This window comes from Panthera leo, chromosome A3 (genome assembly GCF_018350215.1).
Source record: "Panthera leo isolate Ple1 chromosome A3, P.leo_Ple1_pat1.1, whole genome shotgun sequence".
In the NCBI taxonomy this organism is placed as follows: Eukaryota; Metazoa; Chordata; class Mammalia; order Carnivora; family Felidae; genus Panthera; species Panthera leo.
This window is the reverse complement of record NC_056681.1, coordinates 128,530,906-128,552,801: the sequence shown is the minus strand read 5'-3', so window position 1 is coordinate 128,552,801 and position 21,896 is coordinate 128,530,906. Positions and strand designations below refer to the sequence as shown.

Below are 21,896 nucleotides of genomic sequence, written 5' to 3'. Positions count from 1 at the left end.
TTTGGATTCTATGTCGCCTCTCTCTCTGCCCCACCCCCGCTCACACTCTGTGTGTGTGTGTCTCTCTCTCTCAAAAATAAATAAACATTAAAAAAAATAAAAATAAAGAAAGAAACAAAGATGAAAGAGAGAAAGAAAGAAAGAAAGAAAGAAAGAAAGAAAGAAAGAAAGAAAGAAAGGAGAAAATATAGAAGAAAGAATATGTGTATAATCTCAGAATGAAGAAAATCTTTTTAAGAAAGCTATGACCACAAAAAAATTGTAAGGAAAAATACCAACAAATTATATTTTGTTAAATAAATAATTTTAAAGAATCCATGGGGGTGGGAGAACCATAAAGTCAAAGACAAAGATCTGTGGAGGGAAAGATCTACAACTCATGTGACAGATACAGGGCAAATTTCCATAATAAACGAAGAGCTCTTACAAACTACTATGGAAAACCTGAAACCCACAACAAAAAAACAAGTAACAGATTTCAAGGAGTGTGCTCATACACACACACATACACACACACACACACAATCAATGGATATATAAACAGGGTCAACAGAACTCACAGTGAAAGAATCCAGTATATCTCTTTTTACCTACGATAATGGCAAAGATTAAAGGATGGACAATACCCAGTGTTGGAGAGGGTGTGCCACCTCTGTTAGACCCAGGGCCCTCGGAGTCCAAGCCTGTAAGTCTTTCCCCTCCATTCCACGCCAACAGCAAAGGCCAATGTGCCTTCTCTCTCCTGATGATATACCATTTCACCCATGCTAATGTGGAGGAGGCTGAATGGTAGAAAATATAAAGAAAATGTCTGTGAAAATGTCTCCCAGCATCAGACTTGGATGGGACCTCCATACCTGAGGTGACTGCCATTGTACTGTGGCATCAGGTTCCCAGATACCTTCACCACTGTTGGCCAAGTTCTCAGTTGAGCTGTCCCCAATGGATTCCTTCAAAATGGCTGTCGCCATGAAGCAGGCTAGTGGAACACTCGTGGCTGTCCGTCAGCACTGATTTAGAGGGCCAGTGCTTGTGCACCCACTCGTACATTTGGATGTCCTACCCATGATTCCATACTTTGTTAGTCCCTGTTTCACGAAGAAACAGAGCAATATTTCACAACTGCTCAGAGCTTTTAATAGGAGCTGGTAGGATTGCTGTATCATAATTTAAACAATCAAGAATGAAATTAACAACCTTATTTATGCTATACAATCAAATCACAAATTACACAGAGAAATTCTGTATTTTTCAGTCAAGATGTCTCTCTTTTCTATATGTTATTTCACAAGGCTTACACCACTAGGCCCTGATGTTTTTCCAACATGTATGTGGTCCAAGCATTTAGTCCAACAAACTTCTTTCTGTGTCAGTCATTTGCTAGGCCCTGGGATACAGTGATATGAATAGGACACCACCCCTTCCTTCAAAGGTGTTTCATGTAATAATGGGAGCATGGATGAGGTGCTGATATGGTCCTGAAGTGTGTGATGCCTTTGGGAGGAGAGAGAGGGGCAGGAAGGTCATGGAGGAAGTCTCTGGATCATGACTTTGAAAATTGCATGGGAGTTTTCAAGATGTACAGAAAGAGAAAAGGCATTTTGGACATTGGGCCAAGCATGTGCAAAGGCCCTGAGATATAGTTGGACTCGCAGAGGCCTAGTGCTCAGAGTAGATTGTCAGTAAATCATCTGACAGAATCAAAGTTTATCTTGCAGGCAATAGGGAACCCTGAAAAAGTTTCCAACAGGGAGTAACAAGGTCAGATGAGTAGTTTCCCTATGGTGGCTGGGACAGGAACAGAGCTAGCAGGGGTAACACAGTATTACTATTATGAACAATAATGGGAATATCAATGAAGCTAGCATAACACATTCTCTCTCAGGGCACCTTCTTTTACGGCTAGAAATAAATAACCCTCTGTCCTACATTGGGTCTTTCTTTTAGGAAGTTCAAAGAAACTTGTTGACTTTGCCTCTTTAATCTTTTCCAAACTCTCTGAGAGATAGGATGAGGAAAATGACACTTCGATTCAGGCACTCACAAAGACTTTTTGAGTCTAGTGTGTGTGAACTACGCACATGAAGGGCTTTGATCTCTTTCAATATCACCCCACCCTCTTCAGGGGAAGAGGCCCTAATCCCTGGACTTTTGGGGTGAGGACAGAACTTGCAGACTCTAGATCTGACTGCAGTAACTTTCCCAAAGCTTTTCCTTGTAAAAATTTGAGACCCCAGAGAAAAAAAAATGAAAATCACAGACACAAAAATCAGTAGTTATTCCATAACCCAAAGATGATTACTTTTCACATTTGGATGTATTTCCTTCTGGTCGTCTTGGCCACATAAGAAAATCAGGGAGGATCCAGAAGAATACATAATTTTGTACCCTAATAAATTTAGATGTTACACAAAGTAGAGTGGGACACAAGAAAATGTGCATTATATAGGGAGGAAAAAGAGGAAAATGTACTGTAGTTTAAGATGACCCAGCCCTGCCAGACAGGAAACTGCACACAAGTGAAGGTCACATCCACAGTAGCTTTGCTAGACTGCTCTCAGCTAGGAAAAGTGCAATGAAGTTTTAAGTTACAGGGGACTAACAAGGTGGCCTCAGAATCCCCTCCAAATCCTGGATAATCTGACTATGAAACCGTGAAATGACAAAGTACCAGATTAATCTCAGAGGCTTTAACCCTGATTAAGTTTGATTCTTCTGAAAACAGGAAATGTGAAATTTTGAATCAAACCAGGGTGAAATGAACTAATTCAGCCGCTTAACCAATGACCTTGATCAAAACACTGAGCTTCTCTAACCCTCAGTTTCCTCGTCCATAAAGTGGGAATGATATTTCCTTCCTCATGAATGTTTAGGAATTTAAAAGAGAGAATACTTAGGCACCCAGTAAGCACTCAATAAAGATACTCCTCACCATCCTGTCACTTTCTGGTCCCTAAGAAACCAATCAGAAGCCACCACCCACTTTTGAGACCTCTGGTGGGGGTCTATCGGGTCCACCACCTTCATTCCTCCTTTCCACACACATTCCCAAGGACGCAGGACCTTCACGTGCCCACTACTCACCTGGATCCCTCCCTGTCACCCCTGCCACCACCTCTGGAGCAGCAGAGCCTGAATTATGCCATGTTCACTTTCTGAAGCTCTTTTCAGGAAAACCTCCATTGCGCTTCCATCTGAGTGCCCAATCCATTCCCAAGAAGTTCTTGGCAGATGTTGCCATCCTCCCCTGGGCTTCTGCTGTCCTCAGCATGGTCCCGAACGTAGCACACACTGCTCATGTTGCAATTCTCCTATTTCTCAGCCCTCCGACAGACAGTGAGCTCTTCGAGGGCAGAGCTGTGTCTTTGTCATCTCTGTAGAGAGCTGGTCCCCATCTCCAAGGGCCAGACACAGAGTAGATGGCCAATACCTGCTTACAGAAGGAGTGATGCTTATAATCACTCAATCTGTATGGCGTGACTTTTTACATCAGCAAAGCAACAGCCCTTCTCTTTCCATGTTTGACTTTGATATAGAATAAAGGAATAGAAGAACTCAAGCCTACCCTAGAGGTTCATAGTAGATGAGGGGACCAAGGAGCACAAGCCAGATCCTCTGCCCCAGAAGCCAGTCCTGTCACACCACAGACATGCTGGCAATGCTCCAGGCAAGCAAGCAAATAGGTCTTCTCATGCAGCACTAGTGGATTAGCAGGCTCTTAGCTGGAAGAGGACAGCACGTTCTCCTCCAGAAGACCTGAACCATCATGGTTAATGCCATCTTCTTTAAGCCCAAAGGGCTCCCATACACCTAGATATGTTTTATTAGATCTGAGCTGGTGAGAATAAGGCCTGGGTCCACACAGATTCAACTTCAGAGCAACACCATCCTTAAACACTCTCATGTGCCAATTACACTTCCTGCTGCTCTCCACAAACATTGGTCTCATGACTAACACTTGAAGCCCTCCCCAGTTTGGACAAAAAGAGATCTAATTGTTCTGGTTGTCTATTACTGCATAACAAATTCCTCCAAAGCTCAGTGTCTTAAAAAAAGTGCGGGGGCAAAAATTGACTATATCTCATGATTTTATGGGTCAAGGACTTGGGGAAGGCTCAGCTGGGTAAGTCTTCTGCTCCATATGGCATTAGCTGAAACTATGCAGTGGAATCAGCTGGCGGATGGGCTGGTCTGGAGGACCAGATGGCTTCAGTCTCATGTCTGGCACCTTGGTGGGGATGGCTGGAGGGCTGGACACAGCTGGGCTGAAGGGTCATCGTGTGACCTTTCCAGCAGGATGATCTCAGAGTAGTAGTCAGATTTCTTACCTAGTGGCTCAGAGCCCTTAGAAAGAGAATTCGAGGAACCCAGAAGTATAAGCTTCCAATTTCTTAAGGTATGTAATAGCATCACTTCCCTCCTAGTCTATTGGTCACAAAGCCCACTCAGATTCAAAGGGTTGAGACAGAAACCCCGTATGTTGGTGGGAGGGCTGCCAAAGAATTCACAGGCAACTTTAATCCTTCAGATGGAGAAGGACTATCCTGCAGAGGCGGCCAACTTCTTCCCCCCGAATTCTCCCTGTCTCTCAGTGATGTTTTCACAGCCATACCCACGGTCATCTCTGTGGAGCTGGTCCCTCGCTCCAAGGGCCAGCCACAGAATACACAGCCAATACATGCAAAATCCATTTCCCTGTGAACCCAACATCCCCAGGCCTCACTGGCCTGTGAGGAGCAATAGGTCATGTTAACTTCAATGTAGGATTTTGACTAGCATGACATCCCTACCTGTACAGTTGTTAAACCTTCACGGTTCACTCTCCACAAGCTACTTCTGGGAGCTCTGAGGGGCTTCTCCAAGAGGGGTGTGTCCAAGATGGTTTATTCAGAAGTAAGTCCTCCCAGGTTGTTCCTTACCCTTCATTTTGCAACTCAGCCTATACATAGAGATAGAGAGACAGAAAGAGATCTCACATGCCACATTCACATACCTCCTACCATGTTACTGGGACCATCCAGTGGACCCCAACAGTCCACAGGCTTCCCAGACACTCGTGCCCTCTTCTGTCCCATGACCTCTTCATCCACAGGTGCTACCCAAGAATCCCATTCTGTAGAGAGCTGCTCACGAGGCAGCCACATCCTTCTTCAGGCCTCCTCACCGGAGAGAAGCTCTGTGGGCCCGCAGGCTCTCTCTCTTCCCCATCCCGTGTAGCTACGGCCAGGGGCCTTGTCCTTATGGACCCGAGCCCGAACTGCCCCACTCAGTGTGTTAGATGACTGCCCTCATCAACCGGAGTGATACAGGTATGGCTCTGACTGGTTGTGTCCTGAAGCCTAATTGTTTGCGACTTTGGAAGCCACATCGAAGGCCAGCTGTTTTTGTCCACCCACGGAGGTTGCATTTGCCAGAAGGCACAATGCCACAGCCAACAAGGTAGTGTGGAGTCAGGCACATCTGGGTTTGAGTCACAACTCCCTAGACGTGGAACCCTCAGAAAAGTTTTTCACCTCCCAGCCTCGGTGTCCACGCCCGTGAGACAAAGATAGCGACATCTGTCCCACGGGGGGATTGCAATAATTAAATAAAACAATTTAATGGAGAATCTGGCTTTAAAGAGTGCTCAAAAATAATAGCTATTAAGAAAGTGAGGGCAGGGGTAGTGGTGCTGGAGGTATGATCAGACCGATTTACCTAGTTCTGACTCCAAGCCCTCTGCCGTGCCCGGGGCCTAGGACCATCTGCGACTCTGTGTCACCCACCTCCTGTGCCCGGCTCAGCTCCATCTGCTGTCACAATGGTCTGTGTGCCAACCTTCACCCCCTCTGCCACTCATCCACCAGTTCATTCACACACAACACGTGCAGAGAGGTAAGGGACAACGTGTCCCCCCCTTTTGAGGAGTTTCTCCTCCTCTGGAATATTTCCATTCACACAGGTCTCCCTGTGGTGGGCATAGCAACCCAGAAATAGGGCAGCAGATATGTGAAGCCTGGGGCAGGTACGTGGGGTAGAGCGGAGGGGAGGTGACAGGTGCCACCCGAGGGGCAGGGGCCAGCCACTCCCCAGTGCTTTCCTCCCAGTACCCCACTGTCCCAGAGCCCTCCCTATCTCCCCAGCGTGAGCCCTGAGAGGACCCAAAGCTGATGACGGAGTACACAGCAGCAGCCTTTTAGCGTTTTTTAACCAAAAGCTGGGTTTTTGTTCTCCCCCACCCCCGGTTTGTCTGGAAGGAACAAAATGTCCTAGTCTACTCCACATAAAATATGTACCTCCTTCAGCACCATTTGCAAAAGTGTTCTAAAATTGAAAACTGTTGTGGGCTAAGATGGTCTGCCCTCTCCTGCATTTTTTATTCTGTCTCAGAATTCTGCCGTGATGAAGGAAGCACAGATGTTCAATACAGGTAGAGTCCGCTTTTACCAACATAACACACAGGATCATCAAGCCATTTACACCCATCACGACAAGAATGGTTTTTCCAGATCTGTACAGATGCATCCGGGAGGGGAGGGGCATTCAGGGGCCCCTGGAATGGCTGAGCAGTTTGTAAAAAACCAGCCTGTTCTCCTGAAGGTGAGACTAGAGAGATGGGAAAACATGAGCCTTGTAAGGATCAGCGTGTCAGCCTCGGCTCTGTGCTTCCCGGCTCCGCGACCCAGGACAAGTGGCTCAAGGTCTCTGAGCCCGGTTTAGCATCTACAAGATAGGAAGCAAAATGCACACAGTGGTAGGTTTGCCGGTTAGACCGAATAAGAAAACATATAAAATAGCTACCATGGTAAATAGTACATGGAAGGCACTCTACGATTGCTTTTGTTGTCATGATAGAAGGAATGTTCAATGAATTACAGCTCTCGTTACGTAATTAATCTATCATTCCCATGATTTATTCTCTGAAGAGCCAGCATTAGAAATAGCCCCGTGTCTGATATGAACTCTATCCTGCTGACTCCAGATCACCTGCTGGGAGGCCCCATGCTTCTTCAGTTCCGGTCCCTCGAGGCAAGACAGAGATCCCAGCGCTCGTTAAACTAACGCATCGTACCCTCTATCTTCCTGTACTGGTCTCAGGAAAAGCTCACACACACACACACACACACACACACACACACACGGGAAGAACTTCTCACGGAGGACTGTGTGCCCCTCACCCCCACATCACCCACCCACCTCTCTTTCTCTCCCATTCATGGTAATGATAAAATTGCAGAACACTTAGATACTATAAGGCAGAACACATCATGCTCAGGTACTGTAAACCACTTTAAAATTATTCACTATATAAAAATCTATTGGTTGGTTTACTATAAAGATTAATTTTATGTGTCAACCTGACTGGGCTACATACTGGGTGCCCAGATATTTGGTCAAATATTACTCGGTTTCTGTGAGGGAGTTTTTAGACGAGATTAACCTTTACATCAGAAGACTGAGTAAAGTAAATAGCCCTCTCTAATATGGGTGGGCCTCATCCAATCAGTTGAAGGCTTCAAAAGAACAAAAAGGCTGAGTAGGAGGAAACTCCTGCCTGATGGCTTTCAAACTACAATACCTTCCCCCCATCCCGTCTTTGGACTTGAACTGAACTGAAACTTGGCTCTTCTCAGGTTTCAAGCCTGTCGTCTCCAGCCTGGAACTAAACCATCAGCTCTCCTACTTAGTCAGAATTTCTCCAGAGAATTCTGACTAATCCATCACTAGATGTTGTTCTTGTCTGTGCATTAAAACGGGTATCTGAGTAACTTCTAAGCAATACTGGTCACATACTAAGAGGTAGTTAAAGAAGATAAACTGAAGGGTTTTTGAACGTGATGTGTGTAGTCAGGCTTTTCTCCTTCCTCGCTCTGCCCTTCATCCCTAACTGGTCAGGCTAATGGTGTTTGGCTACAGATATTACAGATAAGGAAGACAAAGTACCCAGCTCGCTTCCCCTACAACAGTGCCCCTAGAGGAAGGAAAATAGTAAGTGTCCTCGGGAACTCATCAGCCAGTCACTCTCTGAGGCACCAGAAAAAAAAAAAAAAAAGACAATCTTGAAAATCAGATCCTTTTCAGAAGGACGCTGGCCAGTCCTGCATGCCTTGGTAGAAGGACCGCCACCAGCCAGTGATAGCAAAGGAAAGGAAATGCCAGCTGGTGTGACATTGACGAAAGTGAAGACAGAAGCCATGTCACGTGGAGCTGGCACACACTGACCTGGGTGACACGTGTTCCCAGCTTTTCTTTTTCTAGCTCACCCCTTCATTCACTCCTTCATGTATCCACAGGACAAATACTCACTGAGCTCCCATGGTCCCAAGCTCCTGCAGCAGGGACTCAAGAGGGCCTGACTCTGGCTAACTAGGTGGCACAGGAGCGGGAGACGCAAGGGAGGGGAAATCCTTTAGGACAGGAGGCAGCGTGTGCGGGCCAACAGTGGGTGAGTCAAGGGCAGGGAGCGGACAAGAAAGAGCACTGCTCCGGGAAGGCGTCGGGAGGGTGTGCCCGCCTCTGAAAGAAGGAGAGGTGCGGTGGGCGGGCGCAACAGGGATAGGGACAGCTCTCAGGCTGAGAGTCACAGTTTCCCTGGTCCAGGAGCAGCAGAAGGTAGCCATGCTCTTGTCTGGAGCCACAGGGGAAAGTGCCAGTCAAAGAGTTTGGACCTGATACATGACTCCACAGGGACGAAGAATTTTGGAGTGTGTCCTAAGAGCTGTGTTTTCAAAAAATCAGTCTGACAGGGGACATATTTTTTCCCAATTTCCTATTTTTCTGTTAAATTCTTTCTTTCTGTTTCTCTATAAAGGCCCTGATGCTGAACACGCAAGACCTTTAAAAGTGGAGAAAAAGGTGACAAGAGGCAGGTGTTTCCCTCCTATGGTAGAGTCTTCTGTACATGTTTCATGTTTCCCACTGGAAGGAAGGTTTCTTGAGACTGGCGGCCAGGGCTGCACATGAGCCCCCGCAGAGTCTACGCCGTGCCCCTGACACGTTGCACAGTCGTCTGCAGGGGGGCCCAGCAACTTCCGTGGGCTTTCCCTTGATGCTTCCTATGCAAGCACAGGATGAACCTTAGGACCACAGGATGTTAGATCTTGAAAACATCTCTTCCAATCTTACAGAGGTGGAGACAGAGAGTGGATGTGAACACCACCAAGCAATGAGTCCATGTTGGATCCAAGACAAGAATCCAGACCAGCTAACTTCTGGTTGAGTGTTGTCCTCACTCTAGAAACTGACTGGGATGGGAGAGAGGACACCTGCATTCAGGCCGATCGGGGGGCCTGTAAGACAGACGGGGCTCTACCGAGCTATGACGGATCTACGCGGCCAGCACCAGACAAGCACAGAGCAAGGGGCTCCACCTCCGTCCCCACAGCCCCGTCCCCACGGCAAAATTACTCTCTCTCTTCTCCCAGGAATGTCCCCAGCCTCTGGAAGGCTGGATCTCATTATGCCAAATTACAAATGGTTTTGTAGCGCTTCGTGAATGTTAGAATGCTTCAAGGTCGAAAAAATGTAATTGCCTCTCAGTATATGCCCAGATAATTATTTTAAAGTCCCTAATCATCCCAGAGTCACAGAATACTCTGGACCCTCTCTAATCCAATTCTTCATTTTACGTATGGGAAAACTGAGGCCTGGGGGAAGACAAAAGACTTGAGACCTGCCCAGAGTGGTGTTCCCAGCAGTGTCTTAGAGCTGGGGCCACCGGCTCAGAGACCCACAGACAGCACGTGGCGGGGCATTCAAGGCTGGGGTGCGGGAGAACGGGGTGTGCTACAGGGTGAGAAGGGCCGCAGTGAATGATCCAGCAGTCGTCCTGACTCGGCTCCAGAAATTGATGTGGGGACACGCAGGCTCAAGGTCACAGGGAGTTCTTTCCCAAAAAAGCTGAAAGTCAGATTTTCCTGTTGTCAAGAGTGAGGATTTTTTTTAACCTTCTATGGGCCAAAAGCACGTGTCTGTGGGCCAGGGGTGGTAGGCACACCGGGTCCAGCCGTGGCCGGTCTCGTGGTCTCTGTTGCCTTGAGCGCTGGTCTTTTAAGCCTGATTGAGGGGTGATGTCACATCTCTTTGAGTCACTGGGGACGCAGAGGCTGTGAGTTTCTAACTTCAGCTCTCTCCACCGAAGCTGACCCCCTCAGTACAGGCAACTCGGACCTCTGGGTGCATCACTTCGGCTCTATAAGAAATGGCTTCCCAGGGATGTACAGTCTTAAGTAACCTTGACATAAGACATCTGCCTGGGGACCATAACGGAATGTGATGGGCTGATCCCAGCATTAACATTCCGGTATCCATGTAGGGCCCTGGTGTTTTCAGTAGCATAGCTGCAGGACAGTCACCCAGCTCGAGCAAGCTATAAAAACCCAAAGAGAAACCACGAGAACATCCCTTTACACTTATGCCCAAACCCCACTGCTGAAAACTACCAAGACATCTTTGAAATTGTGCTCCAAATTGAAAAGTAATTAAAACAGGAAAACATGGCCTCATCTCATTATGTTTTCTCACTGGGGAGAACCCACCTGAGGCTATAAAATCCCTCTGGGTAGGTAGCCAGCTAACACGCCTGCTGCCCAGATGCAGATTTACGTTGACGTTTCTGCTGACAAAATGCCCCTCTCCTTATTTGGAAAAGCCACAGGAAGCCAGAAGGCTTTCATGCCAGGGCTCTGCAGCCCTGTAGTAAAGCCATTTCAAACAGTTTTCACCCTGTAGCCTTAGGTAGCCTACACTGTGAGATTTGAGGGGGATGTCGTCCTTGGCAGTCTCCTCCTGCACAGAATCCTCGAGCTGACGCTGTGTCCAACTAAGTCCTCAGAAGCCCTGAGCTCTGAAAAGATTATGGTACCTGGTGCCCAACCCTCACCTACACCTGTAATTCAAAACACACTCCAAGCCCTAACACAAACAAAACTTAAGCAGTGATAAAGTCAAAATAGCCTTTTCCCAGATAACTATGGTTAAAAAATTCTGGATAAGTCCATGAAATCGGAATTTTTTTTTTGGTGCCCCAAAATGTCCAGGATACCTGTTGAGCGACTAGCGACTGAGTTTTGCAGAAACTCAGGGTCTCAGTGAGGAGAATAAACCTGGGCCACCCTCTGACACAGATACTGCCACGATGGCTCCCTTAGGGGTCATCTAGTTCAGTGACCTTCACCTTTGGCAATGGAAACAGTGGCCCCCGTCCCAGTAGCGAGGTGTGAACTTGATCTCAGAAATTTCCAATACGCCGTACTGCCTATTTTGATTACCAGTGAGTAAAATGCCCACCCAACAGGAGATTTAAAGATTGCCAAGTAAGGTACGCTTTGGATGCTTCTCATAGGAACTCCTCATTCCATCATTGAATTGCATAGCTGGTGGTGAGTCAATTTGCATACATTTCAAAAAACTTACCTGCTCTGGCTTCAGGAGCCCAGCGTGATAAATTATGCACCCTTGCCAAAGTAGGGAAGTGCATGCTCCAATTAGTTAGGAATGCAAAACACAATTAATTAGGTATGCAAAACGCAGTGAGTCCTGGACCTGAAACAAAGGAAGAGAAAGGGAGTTCAGGGTAAAAACAGAAAAAATATGCTCCCAAAAAATGAAGTCATTGCTTCTGCTTTTTGTCCCCTCCCCACCTGGATGTGCTCTGCAAATATGTTACAAGTCTTAGTTTTCTTTTTAGCCTTTGACTCGTTGACATTCCCTGTTTCTGCAGTGATGTACTTCCTTCACCAGGTTCAACGCTCCCTAGCTGTGGATGCAGTCAGAACTTCCTCCAATGTGTCCAATTCACGGATAATTAGTCCAAACTAAAAACATAATCTGTTCAGGGTAATTGACTCTATATGAAGTCACGTTTAAAAAAGAAAAAAGGAAACATGTCTACCTTGGGCTTCACAGATGTGCGTATGGCATGATTATTTCTTAAACCAAGTTGAAATCATATGAGGTCTAATCCCCTTTTAGATCTGGTGGGTCACTGCTGGGGGAGGAAGAAGCAAGCTGAGTTCCATAAACAGAGCACTGAATCTTTACGCAAAACTCAGAATTTACTTGGAATTATTCTAACATGTTTTGGGGGGTTACAGTTACTCAAACACAGCCAAGTGTTTATTCCTGGCACCAGAGATGTTCAAGGCCCTCCACGGGCTGGCCTAGCCACCTTTAAAACCTCAATTACTGATAGTAATCCAGGAAATGAACTGAAATTAAGAAGGTACTCTTGTATTTCTGCCTAGCGATGTTCACAAACATGTTCAAAACATACTTTGTAAGTTCCTATGGGAAATATAAATTGGTACAAACTTTCGGGAAAGCCAATTGGCAATAACACTTGGACCAGTAATTTCACTTCCAGAGATGACTCTAGGAGACTAATTGGCAATACTGACCAAGAGTTTCTATAAGGAAGTTTATCATAGTGTTATTTACACGTATGAAAACTCGAAAAAATTTAAATGACCAACATTAGAGAATTAGGTAAATAAATTATGTTACAATCAATGGTTAAATATTATGAAGCCATTTAATATGGTGTCTACCAGGCTCCAGGCTCTGAGCTGTCAGCACAGAGCCCGACGCAAGGATCGAACTCACGAACCGTGAGATCGTGACCTGAGCCAAAGTTGGATGCTTAACTGGCTAAGCCACCCAGGTGCCCCTTTTTTCTTTTTAATGTAGAGAAACATTGTATTTTTCCAATTTATTACAATGCAAATGTTTTCCTCTTATAATACAAAAGAGTTTTTAAAAAGAAAAAAGACAATTCTTTATACTTTACAATACTTTATAAATGTAAACTGTTTTTTAATTATAGTAGATGTTATAAGTCAGTTTCTAGCTAAATTAAGAGATATAGAAAGTGAGCCATGTTAATTTTAATAATAGTTTCAGCAAGATATACAATCTATGGAACCTTCGTTCCTAGCCAAACTGGAAAATCAGTTTCACATTTGATGGATCTCATTTTAAAACATACAAAAGGAAGCTTCTATAAAGTAAAGCCCGTAAAAAAGTCATTTGCTGAGACCTGTCATTCCTGTCCAGTTCGGCCCTGGCTAGCTATTAAGGTAACTGTTTGGAAAGAACATATTCCCCTCTCTGGTAATCAAAATGCATCTTTTCCTCCATCTGTCTCATAATGAGAAGTCATAATCTTCTTTTTATGACATCACCATAAAAGACATCAATGGAACAAAAAAATACCTTGCTCCTGGTAATAATAGTGTTTGTTATGGAAATTGTAAAATGTTCCCATATAGGTGCAATCCACTTTAATTAAGCCTTGTCAAAGAATACATTTTCAAAACATCGAAATCAGACATCGCAGAGCCATGAACTTGCTGTCTTGGAAAAAAAAATGCACCTCAGGGATTAAGCTTGGGGTTGAATCAATTTTCTTATTAAGAGGCTGCATGGCTCAGGACGTTTGCAACAGAAGCCAAGCCAAGCCTCTCACTTTATGTTTAGCCTAGCAGTCCAGAACTGAGACTCCTTTGAGCTTACAATCTGGGGACTGATGGTCCCAAAGACTGTGCCAAGCTTCCCTCAGCAGGCTGAACCCTGTGGTGCCCCCACCGGCTCCCTCTGCGGTGCCCTCCTCCAGACTGAGCCCTAATCTAACCGGAGAGACAGGGTAAGAGACCCAAAGGACTCCCACTACTGACTCCGGGATTTGGGAAGTTCCCAGAAGAGGGGAATGAGGCAGTCGTGGACCCAGCCACATTCTAAGAAGAAACCATAATTTTCTTTTCATGTCATCTAACCCTTTTATTTAAATTTTTTTCAAAAATTTTAAGAGTGACATGTGTGCCCCATGATTTTAAAAAATTACTAAAAGGTACAGTAAAAACTAATCTTCCCTATGGCCTCTGTGGTTCACCTTTCCCACCCCTCTTAGGTAACCAACGGAGATAGCCTGGAGTGTATCCTTCCTCACTTTCCTCCCATGCTCATAAAACATACACGGGGGGGCGGGGGAGGTTGTTTTTATTCAAATAAGGGCATTCACTTAGTCCTCCAGGCCAATAGCTATAGATCTAGGAAAACAGCATTTTCTTTTTTTTTAATTTATTTTTAACATTTATTCATTTTTGAGAGAGAGAGAGAAAACACGTAAGTGGGGGAGGGGCAGAGAGAGAGAGAGACACAGAATCCAAAGCAGGCTCCAAGCTCTGAGCTGTCAGCACAGAGCCCAACGTGGGGCTTGAACTCACAAACCATGAGATCACGACCTGAGCCGAAGTTGGATGCTTAACCGTCTGAGCCACCTAGGTGCCCCAGAAAACAGCATTTTTCACCATTCAGTTCTGATCTCCTGAACACTCACTCTGTAACAGGTGGTAAGCTGCAGATAGGACCTGAGTGGGGGACCCTATCCTGGGTGTTCCTTTGTAGGGGGACAGACACATGCCTGCAAGAATGCCTCAAGGAGGTATGAAGTCAATGCCAAGGAACATCCAACCACATCACCTCAGACAAAGTAACAATGAGAGCTAGGTCCAGAAGGATGAACAGATCTCACCTAGTGTACAAGGATAAAAAGAGCATTCCAGGATGTAGGCACAGCATGTACAGAGGCATACGGGCATTAAAAGAAACAATAAGAAGTCTGGTATATCTAGAGCTGGGGTTTGCGGTGGGTAGTGGGCAGAGCAGTGATAAGACATGATAATGGATATTTAAGCTAGAGTCAAACTTAGGAAAGGCTTTTTGTAGCAGACCAAGGAATTCACTTTTTATTCGATAGGTAATTGGGAGCCACTGAAGGTTAAGAGCAAGGAAGGGGCCGTTGCAAAGGTGGGAAGTCAGGAGGAGGGAGGACCCTGGGTATCTTCCTCCCCATCTCTGCTTCCTGGGGCATCTTTGGATGTGACTCGTCTCCTCCAGGGTCTCAAGGCCTACGTGACATTTCCAGACCTGCTGAAGCTGCCACCCTCCAGTCCCTGCTTCCAGATAACTGCTAACAGCATCACCTCCCCTGTTCATCCAGCCCTTGATCTAGAAAGGGATTCCTGCCACTGCTAATCTCTGGGTCGTTCTCGAGATCTTCTGCTTGGCTGTGGTTTCTGTCACTTCCTTCGCCCGTGTAACCAATTCCCTGCTGAAAATTCTACTAAAATACTTAGAGTGGTTCCTATTTTCTGCCAGACCTTGACTGATACACAGTACTTCCATTTTCTCAGGATATTATGAGGCCATTAAATTTGTTTCACAAAGGGTTTTAGTAAAGTGAAAAGGCATGTTATAATATGAAAAAAATCACAAAATACAGAACCATCTAGAGTTATCACCTCAACTATGTTTTTAAAATGAGATTTTTTTAAGACCGCAAAGGCAATGTTAAAATGTTTATAGTTGTCTCTGTTTTAGGAAGTAGAATTTTTTTTCTTCTTTTCACTTTTCCATATGCTCATAATTTTCAACAATGAGCATATTTTAAAGTTTTTTTTTTTTTTTTTCTGAGAAAGTATTTGAGTATTTTTCCTCAGGATAAAAGTAGACAAGATTTTTTTTTTTTTTTTTTTGACAAGTGCCTTGAAGTTTAAATTTGTGGCTTATGTTTCTCCAATGGTTTTTAGATAGGTTTTTGAAAAGTTGATTCAGAAATGCTCAAATGGTACAAGACCTGTGGAAGGGGATTTGGAATATCCAACAAAGGTAAATGAATATTTGCCCTCCAAGTTTGTTTATTTTAATGTTTATTTATTTCGAGAGAGAGAGAGAGAGAGAGCGTGCACAAGGGAGGGGCAGAGAGGAGAGGCAGAATCCCAAGCAGGCTCTGTGCTATCCAGAGCCTGAGGTGGGGCTTGATCCCACGAACTGGGAGATCACGATCTGAGCCAAAATCAAGAGTCGGATGTTTAACCAACTGAGCCACCCAGGTGCCCCAGCCCTGAAAGTTTATTTTGTAAAGCTGTCGTCTCCTGGACGGAGTCCGACTGGGAACCAGGCACATAGCCCGTGACTCCCCGCTTCCCCAGCTGTGCGTGAACAGGCCGGAAGGAGCCACGCCGCCGGTCCCCTGCCCCGGCCAGCCCTCTCTCCCGCCGCCTCCCGCCCCCACCCGGAGGTCTGGAGCGAGCAGGACCTTCCCTGTGCACATTAATACCCCTCCCCCTCCCCTGATGAACATGGCCCGTGGTTCAGTCGGAGGCCATGTGGTCCCCTTCCCCCAGGCCCTGGCGGGGAGCGTAAACTTCCCCTGAAAGCTGGACGTTATTACCTCGTGGGTGGTTCTTCCCATCTGCTGTTCTGCATCCCCACCGCCATCAGAGGGCAGAAGGATCACAGTGTCTGCGAGCCCATAGGAGGCTGTCCTAGAGGACGGGCCTGGAAGCACTGCCCGGGTTCCCCAGCCCTGGAGCTGCCCTGACCCAGCACAAGCACAGGCCACGTGAGGCTTGACGGGGGGCAGACACTCGGGTCTGGACTTAAGGCACCTGGGCCGGCTGCCAAGAGGCCTAGCAAGACACAGAGCCTGCGGCCTACCTTTGGATCTACCAGTTCTGTCAAACCAGCTTTTCTCGAGACGCTTCGCTTTAACACAAAACAATAGCTCGGCTCAGATGTACAAATATGAGCAGTTGCCCTCAGCCCCAAGGTTTTCCAAGCCCCACATTCACTGCTTTGCCTTTTCCAGGTCAGCTGGTCCTTTAACATGAGATGGAATACTGCCCCCCCCCCCCATTCACCAGCCGATCAAAGAGAGACAAAGACAAATTAGGTAATTAACAGCCCTTCCTGCTGTGATTCAAAGCCACAGCTGACATCCAGACCCAGCCTCCTGGGCCCCCAATGCAATCATTAGTGGCCCTCATTGAGGCCATTCTGGGGGCCACAGAAAAACTCTCTGCAAAACAAGTAAAAAACGAGAAAGATCTTTGGACGCTCAGAGACAGTCCTGCAGCCCAGGAACCCTTCTTAAGGCCATCCCAGTGCTACACCCCCAATCCTCCTTGTGGAACCCACAGTCTCTGAGACCAAGGACTGTCTGCCACCCACAGACAGCAAGATGCCATGCCACCAAGCACCTGTGACACCCGGCAGCCGTCAGCAGAGCAGGAAGGAGCAAAGAAGGGACTGGGTTTGCATCAGTAGGTCTGAGGCTCAGTCTGAGGGTTTGTTCCCTGAGCTCTCTGTCGTGATTCTCGTAGGCCATCAGCCACTTCACCCACGATACAAACTTGCTCTTTCTGACCTCCCTAGAATCGATTTATTACCATCGCAACACAGACAAAACCAGGGAGATAATCTTCATTGAGAGTGAGCATGGGAGAGAGATGCGCAAGGAAAGAAGAAGGAAAGAAGTGGAGCCTAAAACAAGGGAATGGGTGAGATTTGGATGCATAGCCATTATTATACAAGTAATCCATCTACTCTGAACATACATGCCTTTGGCTTTAAGAGTGAAAAGCGTTGGGGCGCCTGGGTGGCTCAGTCAGTTAAGCGGCCGACTTTGGCTCAGGTCATGATCTCGCGGTCCGTGAGTTCGAGCCCCGCGTCGGGCTCTGTGCTGACAGCTCAGAGCCTGGAGCCTGTTTCGGATTCTGTGTCTCCCTCTCTCTGACCCTCCCCCGTTCATGCTCTGTCTCTCTCTGTCTCAAAAATAAATAAACGTTAAAAAAAAAAAAAATTAAAAAAATAATAAAAAGAGTGAAAAGCGTTCAGAATATGGAATTTTTAAAAAAGTCTCTTGTTCTTCCTGCCGCAGCAACATAACCAATATTACACACAGCTACAATATGGCAACACGGTGGTAAACTAAATTGCATTCTTTGTCAGAAATAGCTTTTGGAAGATACACCAAAATTTCCGTGTAGGAACATTTGGGGGAAATGACATTAGAACACATTATATAGTATCAATGTTTTTCCAGGCAGTTGAATTAAAGTGTGGGTGTCTCCAACATGTCCCGTTTTATGGATTTGGATTTGAGGTGTTTTATTCCAGTGCCGCGTGCCTCCTACAGTTGCTCGGGTTGTGCACTGCACAGTCCAGAAGGCATCGTGCACGTTTTAGTCTATGGGATGTGTGCCCCTGACACTGTGCAGTGCACATTCTGGGACCATGATGTAGTGACCTGAAATGACACATGGAAAGAACTGCTTTATATAAGCCATGAACGGAAAGTTGTATTGGAGAAGATACAATCTCAACAATCAATTCTGTAATAGTAACTGTGTTTTATGGGAACACTACAGAAACATAACCAGGAGAATTGAGAAACAATTCCAGAGTGAGGTTACAGAGATAGCATCACACATGAAATTTATCCACAGCATCATTTACCAGCAGGCTATCGCGGCAAGGAAATATAAGACACTATGTGCACATAGTGTCACAGAATACCATTCGCATGATTATATATAAGGGGAAAAGGATATTTGAATAGTTGAATTTTCACAAATCTTCATAACGATGTAAGGTATGACCATGAACTTCTCTTGGAACGCACGATGTACTTGAAATAGTAACTGAACTAGAAGATGGGTTACGCATTTTTCCTTCACAAAGAGTGTCAAATTTGGCGACCTTTTCTGTGATGATTCAGTGGCTCTGAGCAGTGTGCCACAGGTAGTTTTTTTTTTTTTTTTAAATAAACACATTTAATCTGACCCTTTGGGGTGAAGAGTGAGTGATGAAGTAACTGCTTTGCTAAAGGAACTCAGATGGAGAAGAATACTTTTGAAAGCATTTCCATCCCTATGTGATTTTCTTACCAATATACTTGATTATCAACTATAACAACATTCACATGTGCACACTTAAACGGATGTCTGCAGCCTGCTTAAAATCTTCCAAATGAAGTTTCACTGGGTTTGGGACCCATTTGTTTAAAAAATGTAAAAATGAAATATCTTCCAATTAGTTTGCAAGAATAACGGCCTGACATCAGGAAGACGGAAATTTACTAGCCCAATTTCAACAAAAACCTTTGCATAATTGGTGGATGGCACTGAAAAATGAGAATCATGATTTAGTAAACACAGCCACCAATGCCCTTCTTTCATGTGGATGGATGCCTCTTTGTAAGGAATCCTTTTCAACTCTGACAGCCACTAAAGCCAAGTTTTTTTTTCTTTTTTTTTAAAGTTTATTTATTTTGAGAGAGAGAGAGAGCATGGGGGAGGGACAGAGAGATAAAGAGAGAGAGAACCCCAAACAAGCCCGGCATCGCCAGTGTGGAGCCCAACGCAGGGACTGAACCCACAAGCCGTGAGATCATGACCTGAGCTAAAGTCAGGTGCCCAACTGACTGAGCCACCCAGGCGCCCCAAGCCAAGTATTTTTTTTTACCTGAACTTAGAACTTTGCTACCTTGCTATGTCATCTAATGTTAAAATTTTGAAAATGAAGCATATCCAGCCTCAATACTGGATAAAATATCAATTCTAGGGGGAGCAGGGTGGCTCAGTTGGTTAAGCATCCAACTTTGACTCAGGTCATGATCTCGTGGTTCACAGGTTCAAGCCCCACATCAGGCTCTGTGCTGACAGCTCAGAGCCTGGAGCCTGCCTCAGATTCTGTGTTTCCCTCTCTCTCTGCCCCTTACCCACTCATGCTCGCTCGCTCGCTCTCTCCTCTCTCTCTCTCGAAACTAAATAAACATTAAAAACATCCTTTTAATAAAATCAAACATTCATTCCAGTGCAGAAAACAAAAAGCGGCAGATAAAAACGGATTTTTTAAGGCAGAACCCCTGTAGAAACTCATTTCCCTGAAAGATGATGGAGGGTGGAAGAAGAAGGTTCAGGAAGGAAGGTGGACCTCAGTCTTCAGCGAATAATCTGAGGGCTCCTGAGTACACAATCCATCTGTGAGAGTAGAGATCACTGGGGCTTCTCCCTAACCCTCCAGAGGATGCCTCTGCGTGGCTTTGGGGCCATTTCTCATGCTCCCGTGCTCAGTGACCTGCCCTTCAAGACCCATCTCAAATGTCCTTTCCACGACGTTCTCTAAGCCATGAAATGGAGGTGAGTTCTGCTTCCCTTCAACCACCCTGTTCAGCAGCACAAGTATGGCCTGTTAGTTAGGGAAATTCCGAAAGAAGAGGATCCTACGTATCTAAGGGTAACTACCCACAGTGACATGAAGGAAAACCTCAAAATCGTGAGAGAACACGTAGGTTCAAAATCAAGGAGGCAAGAAAAGGCATCAAGGTGGTGGGCTGATCCAGGTGCGTGGTCCAGGACTGCATCCATACACGACACTCTCCACCCAGGCTGGTGTGCTCCCGTCCCTATCACTCAGTATGGGGGGGGGGGGGGGCAGGGGGATCAAGTTGTAGCCACACATCCATTTAACAATATTTAAGAAATATTGTCAGATACTGTCAGATGCAGGGCCAGGCTGGGCACTTTCTACCTGATGATGTAGTTATTTCTGCTCCTCCCTGAATTCCCCTACCCAACAGTGCTCCTATAGGGCAGACCTCTGTTCAGATTCGCAACTCCTTGGGGTCTAGGATACGGGCCCTTGCAGGTTTGATGAAGAGAGAGGGGATCTATGAGCCCATCGTGAAGCCAAGGGACTCTCTCCAAAACGAGAGGCAGCTGGCTTGATTACAGGTTTCAGCTACCCTGGATAGCTCTCTCTGTTTCCTCCCCCCACCAAGACTAGTTTTTGTCTTCATGTCAGACTAACCTAGAATAAGTAGAAAGAGCAAAAAGATAATGCGGTAACAATTCCAAAGTGTTTTCCTTGTCTCTACCCTTGTCTGGACCTCTGCTCTGGCCGGATAATCCATAGGCCTTGAACCAAGACTCAGTCAGACTGTTTGGAAAGAGGTCTTATTTGTTGAGGCTTACAGCTTTTGGAGGGTTGCATGTGGAACATTGAGGAGGAGGAAGGAAGGAAGGAAGGAAGGAAGGAAGGAAGGAAGGAAGGAAGGAAGGAAGGAAGGAAGGAAGGAAGGAAGGAAGGAAGGGGGAAGGGGAGGGAGAAAGGGGAAGGGGAAGGGGACGGGGACGGGGACGGGGAAGGGAAGGGAAGGGCTTGCCCAGGCCAGCCAGCAGCCAGTCAGTCAACAGAATCACCCTGATCGTGGGTAAAGAGGAAGAAAATCGGTCTCACATGGGTCTGCTCCCAACACAGCCATGTTCTTAAGCCTCCCTCTGAACCTTCAGTCCTGTTGTCTGTGAGTCTAGAATGTTCTTCTGCCCTCTTTCACTGTTGTGATGGTTAACTGTATGTGTCAACTTGACTGTGCCATAAGGTGCCCAGATTAAACACTATTTTGGGGTGTGTCTGTGAGGATGTTTCCAGATAATATCAGCACTTGAATCATGGACTCAGTAAAGTAGATTACCCCCTCCCCCAATGTGAGTGAGCATCATTCAATCCACGGAGGGCCTGAATAGAAACAAAGGCAGAGGAAGGGAGGATTCCTTCCCTTCCTGTCTGTTTCTTTGAACTGAGACATTAGTCTCCTCCTGCCCTTGGACTGCGAATTACATCATTAGATCCCCTGGTTCTCAGGCCTTTGGACTAAAATTACACTCCTGGCTTTCCTGGGTCTCCAGCTCACTGAGAGCAGATGGTGAGACTTCTCAGCCTCCATAATCTCATGAGCCAATTTCTCATAATAAACATAGGTCTGTATATCTACCAGTTCTGTTTCTTGTGGAACCTTGACTTATATACATGTCAAGCTTCCTTTTGAAAAATTTTACTGATGCCTCACCCTAAAAGTAAGGTCCATATTCAACATCATTACTATCACCTGAGGAACATCTTAAAATCCAGATTCCTAAACCTACTGATTCTCTGGCAGGTGACACATGCATTGAAGTTTGAGAAGTTTTATTCTACTCATTCAAAAGGCATACACTAGGCACTTAATCTTTGCCCTCACTGTACTAGGTTTTTCCTGAATGTCTTCACTTTGTATAATAGTTCTTTATCTTCCC

General features: G+C 45.9%; 2 long non-coding RNA genes across 3 annotated transcripts in view; one reads left to right on the top strand and one right to left on the bottom strand.

The window, feature by feature from the left end:
- Positions 1-13,073, bottom strand: part of LOC122215163 — a 76,037-nt gene extending 62,964 nt beyond the window's left edge. Inside the window, exons 1-3 of one of the 2 annotated variants that reach the window (XR_006200271.1) lie at positions 13,016-13,073; positions 11,395-11,523; positions 4,791-4,939 (exon numbers count right to left, since the gene is read on the bottom strand). This is a non-coding gene — a long non-coding RNA (uncharacterized LOC122215163). Of the gene's footprint in view, positions 1-4,790; positions 4,940-5,697; positions 5,771-11,394; positions 11,524-13,015 lie in introns of those variants that run through there. The other variant, XR_006200270.1, reaches the window with a different exon arrangement.
- Positions 5,858-9,476, top strand: LOC122215162. The gene is made up of 4 exons (XR_006200269.1): positions 5,858-6,004; positions 6,962-7,255; positions 8,274-8,425; positions 8,792-9,476. It is a non-coding gene; the product is annotated as an uncharacterized LOC122215162 (long non-coding RNA).
- Positions 13,074-21,896: the final 8,823 nt, after the last annotated feature.